Genomic DNA, 22,707 nt, shown 5'->3' on the forward strand with positions numbered 1-22,707 from the left:
ATCATGATGCGTGCTTTCTGTCTTAAAGATGAATTAAGCATCGCCTACAAAACTGTTCAATCAAATGAATAAGAGAGACGTTAGGCCGGATGTTGAGTCCTACCGGATTTTGATGCAAGGTTTGTGTAGGAAGAGTCAGGTTCACAAGGCGGTTGATTTGTTGGAAGATCTGTTGAACAAGGGATTTGTGCCTGATGCGTTGAGTTACACCACTTTGCCTGAATAGCGTGTAGGAAGAAGGAGCTAGGGAAGCATATAAGCTTCTTTCAGGATTGAAGGTTAGTGGATGCAATCCTGATATTGTGCATTATAATACTGTTATCATGGGATTCTGTAGGAAGGTAGACCACTTGATGCTGTGGTTCTTCAGGACTTGCCTTCCCAATGGTTGCACTCGATTGGTGTCTTAAGGACTTTGGTTGGCGGGTTATGTGAGGCAGGAATGCTTGAGGAGGCAAAGAATTACTTACAGGAGATGATATCAAAAGGTTTTTCTCCACACTACTAGTTTGCTGCTCTGGTTAAGGGTTTCTGCAACATCGGCAGGACAGATGATGCTTGTAAGTGCTTCTAAATGCTCCGACATGGGGAAGCTCCTCATACGGATACTTGGGCAGAAATTGTTCCCGAGAACCAGTGGATACTCTTGAATCGATGAGATTGGAGGAAATATTGGTGAAGATTATGAAGTTAGACATAAACCGTGATACAAGGATAGTGGAAGCAGTTATTGGTTTGGAGGAGTATGCAATCAGGAGGATACAGGCCAAAACACTGAGGGCTTGATCATTTCGTGATGCTGAAAAATGAGCTTTCTCTATGCTCACGGTATCTGTGATGTTTTTCCAAGGGTTCTCAGTTTCATCAACTATGAGCTATCCCCTGTCACAAACATTGTCAAGTTAAATGAGTAATCCTCACTTCAATGCTGAAGCAAGGGTCCCTTTAAGGGATGAACGAAACTAGTTGAACTGAAGGGCAAAATCTTAGGATCAACACCATTATATTTCCTTGTGGAGAATTCTTTGGAGTTTTCTTTACTGGAGTAAGGTCGTCCAGATATGTATCAGTTTTGGATTGTTCCAAGTTGAAGATAGAGGTGAGATGATATCAAAAGGTTTTCTCCACAGCTTTTGGCTTTTCATGTTCTGGTTAAGGATTTCTGCAACTTTGGTAGGGCAAATGAATGCTTGTTTGGTGCTTTTGAAAATGTTCTGACTTGAGGAAGCTCCACGTATTGATACTGGGCAGAATTTGTTCTGAGCTCTTGTGATATGCTTGAATTGATGAGATTCGAGGAAATGTTGGACAAGATTATGAAGAAAGATATAAACCATGACACAAGGATTGTGGTAGCGAGCTTTGGTTTTGGATGAGTGTAATCAGGAGGTTACAGCCCAAAACATGGAAGACTTGATCGTTTTTTATAGTTGAGAGAATGAGCTTTCAAATCTTACAACTAGAATCCCTCTTTTTTCCGATCCGGTTCCTCCACCACCGCGAACCTTGAGCTACTTCCTGAAGCTCAAGGACTCTGATGCTTTTCCAGTGGTTCTTAGATTCAGCAACGGAGGAAGACTTGATAGTTTTTGATATTGAGAGGAGCTTTCTTCCTGAAGCTTAAGGACTCTGTGATGCTTGAGTAACGGTTCTAGCTTCATAAACCACCAAGGCAGTCTTCCAAATGACAATCCAATGGGAAGTTAAGAGTAATCCCCATTGAATTGATGCAGAAAGAGCTTTATCTCTTTGGAAGGATGAATAAACTTGTTGAACTGAAGTTCAGAATCTCAGGATCAACGCTTTCATTATATTTCCTTTCGGAGAATTCTTTGGAGTTCTCTTCATTGGATTGAGGTGGTCCAGATCTGTCACAGTAAGGATACTGAGTTGAAGACAGAAGTTTATATACAAAATCTAGAGGTCCAGTCCAATTTCACCCAAGTAATGCTACTTTTTTCTTTTTCCCCAGCGTGTTGCTTTCAAATTGTGATTCATCACATGGTGTAGATAAATCTCATTAGAAAAATGTTTTAGTTAAATATGACTTGGGTTAGAATGCATAGTTAAGGCCCAAGGCTTTTCATTGTAATGGATTAAAACTGATGGCCAGAGCTAAGACTGCGAGTTTGCTCAATAAGATAATTCTTTTCTATGTTAATTGTTTGCTAAGTCCTCTGTATTTTTTAAAGTTAATGTTCCATTTTTATTAGTGTGTTTGATTGGGTAGAGGGTGGTATTAGCGACCTGTTTTAAGGGAGAGGGGTGGGGCATAACTTGAGATTTTGGTAGCTAGTGGCATACACCGATCACACTGAGCTAGATGCATGAGTGCCAGGAGTCTTTTCCAAAAGGGGAATGAGCAACAATAATAAATGCTGGGCAGCCCCAGCGGCATGCCCAGCCTTTTGCCTCATTTGCTTATTCCAATTACCACTGAGTCCCAAATCATTATTAGGGGGGTTAGTTTATGAATTCTGTTTATAGGGGGATGTAGTAGTTTATAGCTTTACTCACAAGTTTGCAGGTTATATAAATGTAGTTCTCTGCAAGTGCTGTGGATTCTCAATGTCTATAGCTTGATTTCTTGGAGGCTCAGGTGGATTTCTTAGCTGTTTCATCTTTTTCACGCAGCAGCAAGGTCAGTGCATTCTTGCTTTCACAAACTGCCCCATCTTGTTTCTACTTAAGGTTCTGATATAGTTTTTCATCAAATATATCTCTGATTATCGAGGGTGTTATGGTTAAAGTTGAACCATAAGATCTTGTCACTCTGTTCTCTATAGTTCTGTTCCTGTTCTAATTCTTTGGGGATTTCTAGTTTGACAGATTAGTTTCCTAGCTGCACCAAGACCCTCACTATAAGTCTATATCCTGATACAAAAGTTGCATCAGGAATTTGCAGATCTGTGCTGTTATTAGATATACCACCAACTATGATTTTGAGCCATTCTGCCATATAAGACTTTTAGCCACATAATTTATGTTTCTAGAGAATATCTTAGATAGCCATAGGCTAACCAAATCAGTGTGCCTTTGGATGTGGGGCATATTAGAATCACTTTCTGTTTTACTTTCTTAGGTTTCTATTTTTCTTACTGCTGGGCTGATAAGTAAGTTTCCTGGGATAGTGTCCTTTATAGTAAATTTGGGAGATTTTATGCAATATGTAATTAATTTTTTTGCTGCTTAACTCAGTTTAGGAAACTTTCTTAAAGTAAGACTTGATTTACATTATAAATAAAGAACCAGGGAGAGCCTGGTGTACACATATAAACTCTCTCCTCTTCTCTTCTTCTCCTTCTTCTTTCTCCTTCTTCTTCTTTAGTCTTCTTCTACTCTTTCCTCTATTCTTCTTTTTATTTTTTTGAATTTTCTTTTAGTCCGTAGGCTGGATTATATGGGTGCTGAAATTCTAACATACCATCAGAGCTTCAGTCATCAGCTTCAGAGACTGCTTCTTCTCTGTCGACTTCTCAGTTTCTTTTTTTTTTTTTTTCTTTTCTCCTGATGTGCAACTACTTATTGCTGTCCTATCTAAATGTGCAGATCCTTCTTAATCAATGTATAAAGGGATCTCTATCTACCTATTAATACTACTAAAGGCCCAATAGATCATGGAGAGTTTCAGATTTTTCAACTAATTCAGACTGTGGAACTCAAGTCAACAGTTTCTGGACAACCTGTGAAGTTCTTGTGGATTAGATTTGCTCCAGTTGCAGACTTTTTCAATTAATTCAAAATTGTGGAACTCTTAGCCTACAGTTTGTGTGCAAATCAAAGGTTTCTTTTCCTCGATCTATCTTCTTTTTTGTTCTCTTAGGATGCGGTTAATCTCAAAAATATGAAAAAATTGCATAATGTTCGATTATTCAAAATAATATTGTTGTCCTTTTTAGGCCTTTTTATTTATGCTGCACTATTTTTTGTGCACATCTGAAGTTTGATCTATTCTGTACTCATGTCTTGGGGTCCTCCTGCTTTTGCAAAGACCTGCCCACTATTTGGATTGCAAGACCTAAGACCTAAGTATTGTCCTCCATTACCTGCTTATAAGTTCTGCTGTTGTATACTGTTGCTCTGTTTTACTGAATTTTCTGTTTGTGAAAATTCTTGATGGCACTGATATTTAACTACTGCTTCCGTTGTTTATTTTATAATCAAGTTCAGCCTTCCGTTTATCTAATACTTCTACAACACCTGAAGCTTGAGGACTATTTTCCTTCATATCAAGATTCGTTAGAGTTTCAAAATAGCAAAAGCTCTGTTACTATGGTCCTAGGTACAGTGCAAGGTGTCTCTTTTCAAAGACTGTGACTGCACTAGCGAGAACCTTTGGGAATTTTTTTAATGAACTATGAATTTAATCAAATCTGCACTATATTGGAGGAGAATCTTCCAAATAATGCATAGTATCTGGATCGGAAGGCGAAGGATCAATCTTATTTTTGGTCGAAATCGGGAGGAGGAAGGCCAAGGTTGGTAAATACTTCGGGATGGCAGGGCAAGACGGCAGGGAGTCGTATCAAAATGAGGATCTTTCCTTAGTATTGATTCCCATACTTCGTTCTCACCATCCCGGTGCGGCTGCAAGTTATAAGCATTCAAGCATATCAACAAAGAGCTTATCGTGTAAATACTTGAAGACGCAGGCTCTACGAACATCAGTTGGAAGGGATTCGGGCAAAGGAACGACGACTTGCCTTTGAGGTAACGCTTCGGATCCTTTGGCTCCCGACTTTCCAACTCCCTCGCTCCGATTGCCGGATCTTCTCCCCCGGCATCATCCAAGTCGACCAGAGACGATCGATCATCAAATTCTTCTCTCCCGCAAACTCCCAAGCTAATTTCCTAAGGCGAGCAATCTCAACATCTTTAGCTTCAGAGAGATTTCCCGAAGCCTGGAAACTTCATTGCTCAACCTATTGAGCCTAGAGGCTGCTTCCACTTGTTTGTGGAAGTTACCAATGAAGACTCCCGCAAACAACCTCGAGTTAAAAAGGAGCAGAAGAGTAATATTCAGAATCAAAAGATAATGAAGAAAGACTTACATCACCATTGACTTCATAAAGACCTCATTTGGAAGTTTGGAAAGAACTACGCTCTCAGAAGTCATTCAAGCAACAGTGCACCATTCCAACGCTCCCGTCAAACTCGTTTGACACTAATTCGGGAGAAGGATGAGCTACATCAAGAGAAGGATGAGCTGCATCACTTGCCAACCGACGGCGCTTCACGGTGGCAAAATCCTCCAACTCCAAAGGAGAGAAAGAGGATGCCAAACAAGCACTAGAATTGAAAATAGGAGCGGCACCTCACTGGGATTGCACCTTCATCGGACGCCAACATAGTTGTCTCGGATGCCCGAAGAGTCTCCTTCGGGGGTGCACGAACGGTCTGCAGCAGGGGGCGTCGGCAGCGCCATCAACAACGGAGTGATCAAGATCTTCCTGGGAAGAACGAGCGATCACTTCAGCGAAGAGGCGTAAGGGTGGCATCAATAGAAACTGTGGGAATCTAACTTGAAGATTCACCAACAGTAGTCGCCTTACGCTTGGAGGATTCACTAACTGAAACCACCTCACTAGCCCCAACCACCACCGACTGAACGATTTTCTTACAAGATTTCACTCTGATAAAGTTCGGGTTGATCCTGGGAGCCACTGTATACAAAGAAAAGCCGTATCAGTACGTAAATCCAACAACAAAAGAAAAAGGGAAAACCCTAGTTCTCTATCAGTTATGAAATACCGATTAAATAAACCCCAAGTATTACTACTGTGAAGTTTACTTAGGGGGAAAGGGAAACAGATGAGTAATCAAAAAGCTCACTGTTTCAGAAGCTGATAGAGTTATTGTTGGAGTACGAGGGAATACGAAGCAAGCGGGGAGGACGGAATGTCGCTTTTGCAAATCTAACTTGAGAGATAGCGGGATAGATGGAGAGTACCCACGAAATTGATGAGCCATACGATGAAAGTTGTAATAACTATAGAGGCATTAAATTGATGAGCCATACGATGAAATTATGGGAGAGAATAATTGAAACCCGTTTGAGACACGTTACTACAGTTACGGAGAACCAATTTGGGTTTATGCCGGGAAGATCTACAACGGAGGCTATTTACTTAATTAGGAGACTTATGGAAAGGTATAGAGAATGTAGGAAAGACCTTCATATGGTATTTATTGACCTAGAAAAAGCTTATGATAGAGTCCCTAGAGCGTTAATTAGGCAAGTACTAGAGAAAAGAAGTGTTGCAAGTAAATATGTAGATATAGTTAAGGATATGTATGATGGTTCGGTGACTAGTGTTAGAACAAGTGGGGGGACAAAGTAATGAATTCCGATAACAGTTGGGCTACATCAAGGGTCAACTTTAAGCCCATATCTATTTGCACTGGTAATGGATGAATTAACCAAAGACATTCAAGATGAGGTCCCCTAGTGTATGCTTTTTGCGGATGATATTGTGTTGGTTGATGAAACCCAAGTGGGAATTAATACCAAATTAGAATCATGGAGAGTAGCTTTGGAATCAAAAGGCTTTAAACTTAGTAGATCGAAGACAGAATATCTAGTTTGTAACTTTAGTCATGATCGGGCAGATGATGAAGTGGTGATACTTGACGATAAAGAGATTCCACAAGAGTGATTGTTTTAGGTACCTAGGTTCAATCATAAGTAAAAGAGGTGATTTAGAGGATGAGGTTTCCCAAAGAATTAAAATAGGGTGGATGAAGTGGAGAGGTGCGTCCGGGGTCTTATGTGATCGGCGTATTCCATTAAAGCTTAAAGGAAAATTTTATAGGACCGTTGTTCGACCAGCTATGATGTACGGTGCAGAGTGTTGGGTTGTTAAAAAGAATCATATAGATAAACTCAGTGTAGCAGAAATGAGGATGCTAAGATGGATGAGTGGCAAAACTAGGATGGATAAGATAAGAAACGATCATATTAGAGTTGGTCCGGGAGTTGCTCCCATAAGTGATAAGCTTAGAGAAAGTCGTTTGAGGTGGCACGGGCACATTCAATGGAGACCTATAAATGCTCCTATTCGGAGAAGTGATATAATCCATATTGAAGGAACTAGAAGAGCTAGGGGTAGACCTAAGATAACCTTAGGAGAAGTGGTGAGAAAGGATATGTATAGCTTAGGCCTTGTATCTAGCATGGCCTCGAACAGAACTGATTGGAGGGCAAGAATCCATGTAGCCGACCCCATTTAGTTGGGACAAGGCTTGTTGTTGTTGTTGTATGTTTATAATGATTCGTTTCAATATCATGATTTGATTACTATTATGAATATGCATTGGATGCATGAGAAATGATGAGATTGGATATGTGATTGCTTACGTATGACTTGGGATTTGGGGGGTGTCCCACTGACACTTCTGTCCTTGGGCATCGGAGGGAATAGTATGGGATGTTCTCCGATGGTGCCTATCGACACTCTCCCGAGTTATTGGATTACATACATAGGATTGTCTAGTTGTGTGGCTAGGTTCATCCTTGTCGTGTCAGACCCGAATCGGAAGGGCATTGAGACCGAACAACCCGTGGTAGTGTATGGTTGGATGGGTGCTCTAGGCCGGTAGCCAATCCGGTAGGGGACATAAACCATGCTACGGATACCTGAAAGGGGCCATTTATTGGTAGAGTTGCATATGGACAGACTTGGGCTCACGGGCGCTCAAGACCGGTAACCAATCCGTGAGAGGACATGAGAGCTTCCCGTTTACTATATGTGGATGACCAATAGGGTTGATGAGTCCGAAATCCGGTATTTCGCTGACTCTAGTGTGAAGGATACCGGAAAGGATCGCCGGGGGCGAGGAATGGACGTATCCGAATCTGACTTGACCGAGCGAGTAGGTGACTTGCATTGGGTTAGGCTTTCTTGTGACATGCGCCGTACTTGACCAAATGGTGATGTGAGAGAGTGGTGACCGATCCCCTTACCACGGCTTTTTGATGATTTTTCCGATCTTCCCCGGGCATTCCCAAGATATGGAAATGGGAGAGTGACTGACGACCCAGAGAAGTACGGTGCTATGACTTAAAGCATGTCTACCCTAGAGACTAGCATTCATAGAGTCCAAGCTCATATCTCGCATCATATGTTCCATATCGCATTGCATTATTATATGTTCTAAATGTGTATGATTTCTAATTATGGAATAACTTCCTTGCTTGAGTTCTTCGAACTCATTCCTTTTTGTGCAAATGTTTTAGATTACATTCAAGGTACCTAATATTACGATGGCACCTCCTATGAGGCGGACTATGATTCCACATACTACCCTCCGGGTAGTGGCGTCGGTGAGGATCCGTATATTGGAGCCGAGGAGGATTACTATCCGCACCAGGGTTAGCCCCACAGTTGTGCGGGAGCGTCAACGTTGGGTTTACTTCATCCGTACTGTTGAGGAGACTACCATTAGTATAGAAGAAACCCTAGCATAGTGCCCCATTCCCCTAGTGTATTTGTGGAACCTTGGATCTTGTAATTAACTTGTGTTTGAATTATTTTGGTGACACTTGGATATGTAACTAACTTGATTTATTTCTTTTCCGCTGCTCTGAGAGGGTGGCTACCACACCTTCTCACCCTTTATGATTTTGATCACACTTTATTATTATCTATATTCCGCACTCTGATTTAGTTAATCTTACCTTATTCATGATACTTAGTATTAGCTGTTTTTACCATTGATTATTACTGTTCATGATTGTGTTACCGTGTATGTGGGAGGCATGGACCTCAGATCATTGATCCTTGGACTGTGGATCACATCCCGGGTATTCCAAATGGGGTACCGGCTGGGTGGATGTGACAGATTGGTATCAGAGCCCAAGATCAAGTGGAACCCCGACCACAGAAACGGTGATGGAACATTCCGAGTCACAGATCCGAAAGTGACTCAAGTACTCCTAGAAGTGAATAATAGATAACCTGGACTAGAAACCAAAATATTGAAACATAATTTGACTCATGAATAAGACACAATAATATAGACAAAATAACTGAACTTCATTGATTTCATAGGGAAATTTTTACAAGTCTGAAAAAGAGAAATACATCCATGATGACATAAAAGAAAATTCCTAGTGCTGTCTATGTAGGTGAACGACTCCTGCGATCTGTCTGATCCATCCTAGATCTGAACTCCTCCTCCAGTCGTGCAAACCTCTCACTGAGGGTGCACATGTGTAACTCCATCCTCTCCTGCCGAGCCTCGATCCTCTCAAGAATAGAGTAAATCGATGACTGATGAGAAGCCACATCTGGAGCCTCAGAAGTCGTGCGTGATGGGCCTCCGACCTCAGTAAATCATGGAGCGGGAACCTCCTCATGCCTCGGAGCCTCCTCATGACCCTGATCCTCATGACCCTGATCATCATCCTCACTATGCTCATCATCATCACCACCATCATCATCATCAGTACTATCATCCTCTGAGTCGTCATCTCCTGATGCATCATCGATATCATCCTCATCCTCTGATCTGACTGCATCTTGGAGCCCCATCTTCCTGATCAACCATGTACAAATGGGCTCACCTAAATCTCGACCTTGAATCATAGGTGTATGCTCCAAGTCCACACCAAAGTACTCAAAGATACGAGTCAAGAGTCGTCCGAAAGCCAAGTTCCTATCCCCAGGAAACTCGATCCGATCAATCATGACATTTTGCATGATGTATGCTAAATCGATTTGTACTCTAGTATACATACTATAAATGACCAGTGCCTCCATCGCTGACACTTTGCTATGATGCCCTGCCTTCGGAAGGATGTTTCGCCCGACGATGCGAGCAATAACTCTAGCTGAAGGACGCATCGCGGTACCACACCGGGGCATATAGTAGTCAATGTCATCCCATAGAGTCATGCACACCTCGTATACCTCATAGGGAAGAAGCACCTCTGTGATATCTGTACCAGCGGGAATCCACCAACGGGAATCTCGTACGATTGGTACATCTAAGACGCGAGCCAGTGTCCTCGTAGTGAAATTGATCTCTCTACCTCCGACCATGGAATCCATGACAATCCTAGAACCATCCCTTGGATCATCCTCTATACGGTAAGTCAGATTACTATAGAAGTATCTGATAAGATCCGGGTAGACTGGCTGTGCCGTAGTGTATAAGTGAAGCCAATCCATAGCCTCTAATCTCTCTCGGATGCGAAATACCTCTAAATCATCCACATCCACCAATCGTCCATGCTTGATCGGTATATCATGGAAATAATGCTCGTATAGAAACTCCGCCATAGGAGTAGTGAAATGCTCCTCGTTTACGACCTCAGCCCGGGGAACAAGTCCTCTACCCCTGTCCACTCGTCTCCCTCCTCTAGGCATGGTGGATCTGTTGAAACAAGGAAAGAAACTCATTTGGATTAGTCTCAGTGTGTGATTGTTAGATGAAGGGCATTTTCGTAAATTTTCAGAAAATTCGATTTTGGTGAAATTTTGATTTGATCATTCTAACATATGCATAAGACCTATACAAGCATGCTAGAATACTTTATTTGATGAAAATCCATCTTTTTGGCATATTCAAAGTGAAAATTCAGCAAGTAAGAGAGAGAAAAAAATCCCTCTTTTGGCTTGCATTTGTGATTTTTGAAAAATTGGAATTTGACCGAATGGAGAGTGAGAACACTTTTCCCCTAGTAGATCAGTGTTGTAGAAATTGGTTTCATGTCAAAATTCCTTTTGGTTTGAAAATGAGACAAGTTTTTGTAAAGTGGGTTTGTTGTGAAATGAATAGTGTTTTAGTAACCAAAATAGATGCAATCTTGTGTTTAGAACTTAGACTTGCTTGAAAAACTATGGAAACATGTTTCTAATCATTTATATGTATGATTCTAACCATTAGCTACAAGTATTATTCAGTTTTATTGAAGAACACAACAATGGTGAATGAAGTTTACAAGAAAACAGAAAAAGAAAGAGAACTTACTTGTGTAGATGATCAAGTGAGATTATCAAGAATGATTGAAGCCTTGAATCAAGTCCTAGCACTTTTGAAAACCCTAGAAAATCGCTTTCTCCAGAGCTAAACTCGAAATGGTTGAGTGAGAAATGAAAATGAAATGAGAAGTGGGCCCTTTAAATCTGATTTTCGCGCAGAATTTATTTTGGTCGATACCATCAACCAAGAAGCATCGACCAAAATTCATCACTTTTCTGCATTGGGTTATTTTGGGAATTTTTGATTCTTTGACTCATTTCCTTTGGATTTTGATCAATGCTGATTTATTTTACTGTTATATTGATAATTCTAACCATGATTTGGTTATCCTATTCGTTGGCCAAGTTGTCTTAGTCAAATTTGAAATTTTGGTATCCTTATCCTTGATCCTTGCAGAATGGTCTTACTTAGAAATCGTTTCGTCAGATGCGGAAGCAACGGAAACGAAGAAACCCCTATTTGGGGGCTACGATCAGCAGACACGGGACGATAGCCACACCACGAATGGCATTCCTGGTGCCCCCGATATCGGAAGCTTTAGAGATATCGCCAGCGTCATGACCAACATGATGCAACAGCAGGCTACCCAATTTAATCAAATGATGACTGGTTTTGCTACCCTTCGCAATGAGAACCGTCCCGGAATTGGAACTTCTGGAGCCACAGCCCCTCTTATGGAAAGATTCACCGGGACACCCCACACCCGTTTGATGGAAAGTTTCCTAAAGTTACAAGTACCTTCTTTTACTGGTGTGACCAAGGACACCCTCTTTCCGAACAAGTGGCTTCGTGAGTTGGAGAAGGCCTTCAGACATTTTCAATGTTCTGATGCTCAGAAAGTGTTGTTTGCCGAGCAGAAGCTTCAGCAAGAAGCTAATGCATGGTGGGCTTCCACTACGCCTATCCTTGAGACCTTGAATGGTGGTGTTGTTACCTGGGAGAAGTTTAAGGAAGCTTTTTACAAGAACTACTTTCCGGAAGCTGTAAAGGACGCAAAGGAGGCCGAGTTCATGGCCTTAGTACAAGGTACTTTGTCCGTAGCTTGAGTATCGCAGAAATTTGAAGAACTTTTCTTCTTCGCCCCCGAGTCTATTAAGTCTGAAGAAGCCAAGGCGAAAAAGTTTTTCAAGGGTTTGCGACCTTCTATTAAGGCATACCTCATTGTCTTGCCTCTTGAAGGATATGCTCAGGTGGTTCAAAACTCGAAGAAGCTTGAAGAGAATGAAAAGGAAAATGCTCGAGTTCAGAAAACCTGGCAACCTAGACCTTCGGATTTGTGGACCGCACCGATCGGCGTTTTGCTAGACCTACTCCTTATCTTGCAACCGCCTTTCAGCCTAGAAATTTTGGTCAGAATCCTAATTCCCTTCCTGTGAACTATTATGGTCAGTCCAGTGGAGCCAGACCTCAGGGAGCTACTTATCCTCCTAGGCTTGGGATGGTGAATCCTAGACCATCTTATCAGAGACCTCCCCCTGCTGCAGCATCTATTGGACCGAAAGATACTACTTGCTTCCTCTGCAAGCAAGCAGGCCATTATGCTCGTTCCTGCCCCAAGAAGTGTGTGCAACCTCAAGCTCCTGTAGTGAAGAGTACTCCTGCTGCTCCTGCTGCTACTTCTGCCCCTCCCTCTGGCAGAGTGTTTAGCATATCTGGTACCGAGCAAGACCCCTACCACGATGTTGTAACAGGTACTTTGTTAGTAACTTCTCTTCCCGCATTTGTATTATTTGATACGGGTGCATCACATTCATTCATATCATCTACTTTTGCCTTGAGAACTAACTTGACACCTCGATGTTTATCTAGTCATTTATCTATTTGTACCCCCGTTGGGTCTGCTGTTAAACTAGATAAAGTGTTAGAAGATTGTTTTATTTCGATTTGTGGAAGGAATCTGAAGGCAAACCTTGTATTGTTTGACATGAGAGATTTTGATGTAATCTTGGGAATCGATTGGTTGACCTTCTACAATGCCGTGATCTTATGCTCCTCAAAGAAGATTCAGTTTCGTGTAGAAGAGAATTCAGTTTTCGAATTTCAAGGAGAGAAGGGAAGATTCAGCAAGAAGACCTTGTCCACTCTAATGCAAGTCCATGCCTTTTTGGGAGATGCTTCGTCTGGAAGCAAGGTTAGAGAGAAGAAGAGACTTGAAGAAGTCAGAGTTGTTAGTGAATTCCCTGATGTTTTTCCGGATGACTTGTCGGGTTTGCCTCTGATAGGGAAGTTGAGTTTTCTATAGACTTAATTCCTGGAGCGGGCTCCGTATCCAAGGCCCCTTACGAGAATGGCACCCTGCGAACTCGAAGAGTTGCAAACTCAATTAAATGAACTCTTAGAGAGAGGTTTCGTGCAGCCAAGTGTGTCGCCTTGGGGAGCTCCGGTCTTGTTTGTAAAGAAGAAAGATGGTAGTATGCGTCTGTGCATTGACTACCGGGAATTGAACAAGCTGACAATCAAGAATAGATACCCTTTGCCTCGGATTGATGACCTTTTTGATCAGTTGAAGGGTGCTGCTGTCTTTTCAAAGATTGATTTGAGATTGGGATATCACTAGTTGAAGGTGAAGTCAAGTGGCATCCTTAAGACAGCGTTCAGAACAAGGTACGGACATTATGAATTTAAACTGATGCCTTTCGGCTTAACTAATGCCCCCTGCCGTGTTCATGGACCTCATGAACCGAGTATTTCATGATGTACTCGATAAATTTGTAATCGTTTTCATTGATGACATCTTGATTTACTCAAAGAATGAGGAAGAGCATGCGAAGCACCTGAACTGCACGTTGCAAAGGTTGAGAGAAAAGAAACTCTATGCTAAATTTAGCAAGTGTGACTTCTGGCTCTCAAGTGTAGTATTTCTTGGCCATGTTGTTTCAGCCGAGAGTATTCGTGTTGACCCAGAGAAAGTCCAAACTGTTACTGATTGGGAAAGACCGAAGACCGTGACTGAAATAAGAAGATTTATTGGATTAGCAGGATACTACCGGAGATTCATTGAAAACTTTTCTAGGTTGACTGCCCCTATGACTAAGCTAACTAGAAAAGAAGAGAAGTTTGTCTGGACCGATTCTTGTGAGAAGAACTTCGAAGAGCTGAAAGTTAGATTGACAGCGCCCGGTTCGACTATACCGATAGTTCCGGTGGATTGACGGTCTACACTGATGCTTCTAAAATCGGTTTGGGCTGCGTGTTGATGCAACACGGAAAGGTAGTGGCTTATGCCTCTCGACAACTAAAGGATTATGAGCGGAACTACCCCACTCATGACTTAGAGCTTGCAGCTATTGTATTTGCTTTGAAAATTTGGAGACACTATCTATACGGTGAGAAAATCGCCATCTTTACGGATCATAAAAGTTTGAAATACTTCTTCACCCAGAAGGAGCTGAATATGAGACGAGAGAAGATGGTTGGAGTTGGTCTCTGACTATGATTGTGACATCCAGTACCACCCGGGTAAAGCAAATGTAGTGGCGGATGCTCTTAGTAGAAAGAATCAAAGAAAAGAGTTGGATTTAAATGCTTTGAGTCGGCCTTTGTTGTCCTCGATGGAAAGATTTGGTTTGGAAGTGGTCCCTAAAGGTTCGGATTGTATTCTCTATGCCATGACTGCAAGATCCTCTCTTAGAGATAGAATTGTTGCCTTGCAAAGTTCTGATCAAGAGTTGAAAGAGAAGATTGATAAAATTGCCTCGAATTCAAAAATGGACCCCGCTTTTAGTACATCTATGGATGATACCTTATTGTTTAGAGGTAGACTCTGTGTGCCCGCTGTTGATGAAATCAATAAGGAAATATTGAAAGAAGCACACCAGTCCATCTTTACAGTACACCCTGGAAGTACCAAAATGTACAAGGAATTAAGGGAACATTTTTTGTGGAATGGTTTGAAAGCAGACGTTGAAGACTTTGTTGCCAGGTGTGAAACTTGCCAACGTGTGAAAGCTGTTCGCCAACCCCCATCTGGATTACTTCAGCCCCTTCCTATTCCTAGTTGGAAGTGGGAAGATATCTCAATGGACTTTGTGACTAGCTTGCCGCGGACGAGTAAGGGAAATGACACTGTGTGGGTGATTGTTGATAGGTTGACTAAATCAGCCCATTTCATTCCTATGAAGATCACCTACTCTTTGGATAAGCTAGCTAGACTTTATGTGGACAATGTAGTTCGTCTACACAGAGTGCCAGTGAGTATTGTTTCGGACCGTGATCCTAGGTTCACCTCAAGGTTTTGGAATGGACTGCAGAAAGCCTTGGGAACCCAATTGAATCTGAGTACAGCTCATCACCCACGATCGATGGACAATCTGAGCGGACAATTCATATTCTTGAAGACATGCTTAGGTCTTGTGTGGTTGACATGGGTGGAAATTGGGATGAACACCTAGCCTTAGTCAAGTTTGCCTATAACAACAGTTATCAAGCAACAATAGGCATGGCTCCGTTTAAGGCTTTGTATAGTAACACTTGTAGAACGCTCTTGTATTGGACTGAGACTGGTGAAAGAAAAGTCTTAGGTCCAGAGATGATTGAAGCTACCAGTGATATGGTTGACATGATTCGGGAAAGGATCAAGTCTGCTCAATCTAGACAGAAGTCGTATGCCGACAAGAGAAGAACCGACTTAGAATTTCCAATTGGAGAGAAAGTTTTCCTTAAAGTATCACCTATGAAAGGGGTGACGAGATTCAATGTGAAAGGAAAGCTTAGTCCCCGCTTCATTGGACCTTTTGAGATTTTGGAAAGGGTTGGACCTGTAGCATACCGCTTGGCCTTGCCTCCGTCACTTGCTGGAGTTCACAATGTGTTCCATGTTTCAATGCTTCGGAAATACCTAGAAAACCCGGAGCACATACCACAGCAAGCACCCGAAGGACTTAGTGCCGATCTTTCTTATGATGAAGGACCAGCCGAGATCCTAGATAGAAAGGACAAGCAGTTGCGGAATCGCACCATTCCTCTGATGAAGATTCGATGGAAAAAACATACCCCTGAAGAAGCTTCATGGGAGAAAGAAGAAGACATGAAGGAGAAGTTTCCTCATCTTTTTGGAAGCACAGGTACGCTTTCAATTTCGAGGACGAAATTCTTTTAAGGGGGGGGAGAATGTAATATCCAGCCCTATTCTAACCTTGACCCTGACCCGGATCCACTGTTGTATTCAGGTCCGAAGCCCCGAAGTGGTGGAAGAAGAGATTTATGGACCATTCTGATTGATGATCATGATTCGGAGACCGAGCCCATGGACATTGACAATGATACCCCTTACTTAAATGCATTGTCAGTGTTTAAGGAAAGTCTGCGCATCGGAGAAGATTAATATGGTTGATGTACCAAATGACCTCCTGTGCACAATCCGAAGGTATTCCCCGAAACTAGACTTCTTGATTGAATTGTGGAAGAAAACCTCACTCAATTTGACCTTGTATAGCCTTTCAAATCCCTACTTGAAGTTGCTGTTCTAAACCTGAATTTTCTGCTGAAAATATTTTGGTCGATCCTTTTGGTCGATACCATCGACCAAAATATCCCAGTCTGCCAAGTTAATGATTCCATGGAATATTCCTTTTCTATTAATATGACCTCGAGCCTTGAGCCTTTTGCAATCATTTTTCTCACCTGGGAAAGTGGGGAGAGCTTCCCAAAGCAGCTCCTTGGTTAGTGTGAAGGGTATCTCATCAAAGACACTTAGTTTATCATTGATTCTTGTCTTCATCTTCCACACTAAGGTATGACTCCTCATTCCACTCTCTACCCTACCATTTTCTACTCTTTTCTATTGTCACCTTGTTGATGAGACATTTGGAATGGTGCTACAACCTTGCAACCACCACTCCAAGTGCCTACTCATGCTCAATCCATGATTTCCTTAGCTATTCATTGATGCTATGCTTACATCTCATGCCTAGCATATGTATTCCATGATTTACCTATTAACATCATACCATTTGATATCAAACTGAGCTATAGAGTGTATTATGTTCATGTTTAACATTGCCATATGATTCCAATCGAATTTCTATTAGTTCCTCTAACTATTGCATGCTATTCCTCATCAATGCAATCAATTCCAACTCATGCCATGATGTTTATCACTTGAACTTGATAGCTCAAATTGGGGCTTTTTAATTAGACCATTGGATTGGGTTAATTCCTTGATTTATAGTGTCCTACTACTATTGTTAAGTATGCCTCCAAGTCTCAGATTGATCCAAACACCGGAAGACTCATTTCGGACCAAAATCCCCAAAATCCACTATTCTGCCCCGAGGACAATTTTGGTCGATACCATCGACCAAGACCATCGACCAAAGTTGTTGCTGACACCAACCTTGGTCAGTTTTGACCCAAATGACATCCGACCTTCCCGACTTCTTTTCTAACTTATTATTGATGTTTGTTTAGGGCCTTAACAATTCTATTGGACTATTCTTGGTATTCTCAATTCATCATCAATTCATCCAAGGTAAGGATGGTTATATCCATAAACCTATAAGTCATCAAATATGGAACTGTGCTTTATTTAAAGAATGAAATCCCTAAATTTCCTTTCAATCATTATGAGACTGTTACATATGTGTTAGAACAGTAGCATTTAAATCTTTATACTCTTGTTGTGCTACTTAATCATTTTGATTTGCTTATGTTTATAATGATTCGTTTCAATATCATGATTTGATTACTATTATGAATATGCATTGGATGCATGAGAAATGATGAGATTGGATATGTGATTGCTTACGTATGACTTGGGATTTGGGGGGTGTCCTACTGACACTTCTGTCCTTGGGCATCAGAGGGAATAATATGGGATGTTCTCCGATGGTGCCTATCGACACTCTCCCGAGTTATTGGATGACATACATAGGATTGTCTAGTTGTGTGGCTAGGTTCATCCTAATCGTGTCAGACCCGAATCGGAAGGGCATTGAGACCGAACAACCCGTGGTAGTGTATGGTTGGATGGGCGCTCTAGGCTGGTAGCCAATCCGGTAGGGGACATAAACCATGCTACGGATACCTGAAAGGGGCCATTTATTGGTAGAGTTGCATATGGATAGACTTGGGCTCACGGGCGCTCAAGACCGGTAACCAATCCGTGAGAGGACGTGAGAGCTTCCCGTTTACTATATGTGGATGACCAATTGGGTTGATGAGTCCGAAATCCGGGATTTCGCTGACTCTAGTGTGAAGGATACCGGAAAGGATCGCCGGGGGCTAGGAATGGACGTATCTGAATCTGACTTGACCGACTGAGTAGATGACTTGCATTGGGCTAGGCTTCTTTGTGACATGTGCCGTACTTGACCAAATGGTGATGTGAGAGAGTGGTGACCGATTCCCTTACCACAGCTTTTTGATGACTTTACCGATCTTCCCCGGGCATTCCCAAGATATGGAAATGGGAGAGTGACTGACGACCCAGAGAAGTACGGTGCTATGACTTAAAGCATGTCTACCCTAGAGACCAGCATTCATAGAGTCAGGCTCATATCTGCATCATATGTTCCATATCGCATTGCATTATTATATGTTCTGAATGTGTATGATTTCTAATTATGGAATAACTTCCTTGCTGAGTTCTTCGAACTCATTCCTTTTTGTGCAAATGTTTTAGATTACATTCCAGGTACCGAAGATTACGATGGCACCTCCTATGAGGCGGACTATGATTCCACATACTACCCTCCGGGTAGTGGCGTCGGTGAGGATCCGTATATTGGAGCCGAGGAGGATTACTATCCGCACCAGGGTTAGCCCCACGGTTGTGCGGGAGCGGCAGTGTTGGGTTTACTTCATCCGTACTGTTGAGGAGACTACCATTAGTATAGAAGAAACCCTAGCATAGTGCCCCATTCCCCTGGTGTATTTGTGGAACTTTGGATCTTGTAATTAACTTGTGTTTGAATTATTCTGGTGACACTTGGATATGTAACTAACTTGATATATTTCTTTTCCGCTGCTCTGAGAGGGTGGCTACCACACCTTCTCACCCTTTATGATTTTGATCACACTTTATTATTATTTATATTCCGCACTCTGATTTAGTTAATCTTACCTTATTCATGATACTTAGTATTAGCTGTTTTTACCATTGATTATTACTGTTCATGATTGTGTTACCGTGTATGTGGGAGGCATGGACCTCAGATCATTGATCCTTGGACTGTGGATCACATCCCGGGTGTTCCAAATGGGGTACCGGCTGGGTGGATGTGACAGGACCAGTCCTTCTTTGATGCAGTTGGAGGCTGCACCAGTGTCAACCATGGCAATGGTAGACATGGTAAAAGAATCATTGATAAGAAGATGAACTTGAACATGCCATTGTTGGAAATGAATGCTATTGATTAATTGGGTGAACTCTTGATTAGGGATAAAATGAACAAGGACTTGTTCAGTATTGTTGGGATTTGTTTGTGTGGAAATTTTGGGGAGTTGGCCTTTGAGAAGGTTTAACTCCCGCTTTATTTGGGTAACTTCTCTTCTGATATCATTGGTCAATGTCTCAATAGCATGAATTTTTAAATCATTGTTTGAGAGAGATGGTGTTGATGAAGATGGTTTAAACTGATTGTAAATGTTGTTAAGGTTGTAATTGGAATGTTGTGTGGGAATAAGTTTAGGAATTAAAGATTCTTTAACCTATTCAAGATATTGTTTCTTTAATTCTTGATCCTGTATTTGATTAACAAATTCAAGAAAGAAACTTGGAATAGTTTCATTCCTAATCATATAGATGGTATTTGTAGAACATTCACATATTCCTGATCCTTCGGAGGGATATGTGAAGAGCATGGCTTCAGAGTCGTATGAAAGACTGCTCAAATTCGTATTGATGTTATTGATTTCTTGTTCGGAATTAGATGAACTATCTAGTTTAGCGAACAACTGGAGGATTGAACTTCGAATCTTTTCAAATCATCATCAATAATTAGATTGACCTTTTGTGTCATGCGGCAATATTTGGCCAAGTGACCGACTTTGTTGCATTTGAAACATTTTCCAGTAAATTCTCTTTTCTGTTCATTTGCAGTTGGTTTGGAATGTTCTTTATTTTTTGTTGGTGAGGTATTTTTACAATATTTGTTGCTGGAGTTGTATTTATGGGATTTGTAGTAGGGTTCAGAAGACTTGTATTTTTCATTATACTTGTCTCTATACCTAAGAAATTTGTGAGGTTTATTGGATTTTATTGGGGCGAACCCATATTGTTTGCAAAAACCTCCTAATTCCTTGCTATAAGCCTTGGATTCTTTATGTATTTGCTTACGTAGTCTCATGTCTGTATACAAGGCAAGTGCCTCCTCATGTATAACACTAATGATACTACCGTAAGTAAAGTTGTTGTAAGGAATTTCATTGTTATGGTCTTTTCTCAAACGCTGTTTCAATTTCTCAGAAAACATTGTTGGTAATCCTGTGATGAATTTTTCTTTCCAGAAAGATAGTTAGCATCATCTCTGATTAAGACTTTGGAGATGAAGGTGTCTTTGTGCCATTTGAATTGGTGAAGACCCATGCATTTCAGATTTGACAATTGTTCAGAAGATCTATCTTTTAAACGAGACGAATCTCCAATGAAATGAATGGTGATGGTGTAAATCAAAGTATTTACAACATCAGGTATTGGTTGATTGTTTCTAGTGTTTACATTGGTTTGGGTAGCATTTAGGATTCCTAAGTGCTAGGTTGGAGTGAGGATTTGGTCCCACCAACCTTTTAATTGTCCAATAAACCCTGCTACGAGAAGCATGGCTACTGACTAATCATTGGTTTCACGGAGCCGATAAGCATTGGCAACCATGGTCATCTCTTGGAGTTTATTGTTGATTTGATAATCAGTCAAACCATCAATGTTCCATTCATAGATGATTCTAGATTGATATTGGGTTATTGATGTAATGGCAGAGGCGGGTTTGACCTGAGGCTGCACAGCCTAAAAGGTCAGTGCGGGAAAACTAACCTCTTCCCAACGAACGTACTTGGGTTGAATTGTTCTTGATTTGCAATCAAAGCCTTCAAAGAACTCCGTTCGTCCTTTGGTGGATTTTTTTGAGGGCTTTAGGGGCTATAGATTTCATAACTTTGTATTGAATTTTGTAGACTAAAGATATTGGTATGGATCCAGGCTTCATGTCATAACCACTGGTTTGGAGGTTAACGACCAAAGAATCCAACATATTTTTGTCATCAAGGGATATTGATAGATTTAGGAAATGGTTAAAGAAGATTGGTCCTCAACAAAGACTTGTCTTAACCGCTTCTAAAAGAAAATCATGGAATTGGGTGAACCTTTGGTCTCTAAGGGCCAAAATAAGGGAAGTGTTTAATCCTTTTCGGTGGAGATGTTTAATTGCAATTTGGACACACCAAAAATGGATGTAATTGTATTGTTGTTAAAGGTTGTGTATTGTTTGCTTGTGTAGAAGAGGAATTTCTTCCAATTCAGAGGACACACGTATTGTTTGTTCAACAGTCTTAATGGTTTCCCTAAAACCGAAGATGGATTGTTGGTAAATTTCCGTTTTGGGGACTTTGGGCATATTCCATTATGCCAAAGATTGGTCAAAGTCATTGTTCAATTTTTCTTGATTTAGGATATTGGTAGCCGTATTGGTCTCCTGCTAGCTCACTGTTCTTGAAGACATGCTTTGGGAATACACACTCATTGTTTTACAAACTCTCCCTCCTAAAAGAAAGGGGTCCACTTAGAGAAGTCTTCATCCGTCACTAAGACCTAGCACAAAAGACGACTTACACACCTTTTGCCTCACCTCTAGGAATCATACGATGATGGTCTTTTTTACTCCTCGGATACCCTAGCCAAAATATTAGGAAGAAAATTAAAAGAAAGAAAACAAAAGGATGTATTTCAAAAGCATATGAAAACAAAAACAATAAGTAACCAGGCAGCAAAGCCAGCCATCAATATACCAAACTAAAAAGAAAGAAACAAAACATGAACAAAATTTTGCAGAAAGCATATATGCATAAAGAAATTAAAGAACAAAAAGAAAAAAATTCAAAGAAGTAACGAAAAACTAAATGCATAAAAGAATTGAAAGAAAGAAACTAAGGTGGCAAGCCGACCATATGCAAATGATGCAAGAAAAATAAAAGAAAGGCGGCAGAGCCGTCCATTTTATGCATTGATGTAATGATAGCGTTACAAGGAGAAGGGTAACTGGAGCATTGGTGAGGGTAACCGGACTTACACTGGTAAAGCTTGTGTTACACCAGAGTTGTTGTAATGATACACCATGGCTCCATGGCTCTAATACCAGGGAGAGAGTTCATTCTCCACTTTTGTTTGAAAATAGGCTTGCCCTTCCCCCATTACTTATCATCCATTGATGGTTCTCCATCGATACTCGTAATACTTGTAACACCACGAAAGATCCTGTCTATATATATATATTGAAGGAAATCGGATGGTTGTAGAGTTGGGTCAACTCTGCAACTCCCAGTTGTGTTCTGGAGTTTTTGTTTTATTTTGTCCAAAGCTTCCTCATGTTCTTTGATCTATTTTTGAAGCATATATATATATATATATATATGATAAGGAAAAGAATCATATATGTGTATATGAATAAATAATAGAAGTAGGAAGAGGATGGTGAAGAAGAAAGCTTATCAATAAGGAAAGATACCCCACTTAAAGGAAACCAAAGGAGAGCAAGGAAGCTTGAGCAATAGAATGCTTGGTAGTCGATT

The 22,707-nt window shown here is 41.1% G+C and overlaps 1 pseudogene; it reads left to right on the forward strand.

The window, feature by feature from the left end:
• Positions 1–6: 6 nt before the first annotated feature.
• On the forward strand, positions 7–786 carry LOC148998856 (small ribosomal subunit protein mL103 (rPPR7)-like; annotated as a pseudogene).
• Positions 787–22,707: the final 21,921 nt, after the last annotated feature.

The sequence above is a fragment of the Hakea prostrata genome, unplaced genomic scaffold (genome assembly GCF_041222555.1).
Source record: "Hakea prostrata isolate BN-2017 unplaced genomic scaffold, UWA_Hpros_2 contig_108, whole genome shotgun sequence".
Taxonomy (NCBI): domain Eukaryota; kingdom Viridiplantae; phylum Streptophyta; class Magnoliopsida; order Proteales; family Proteaceae; genus Hakea; species Hakea prostrata.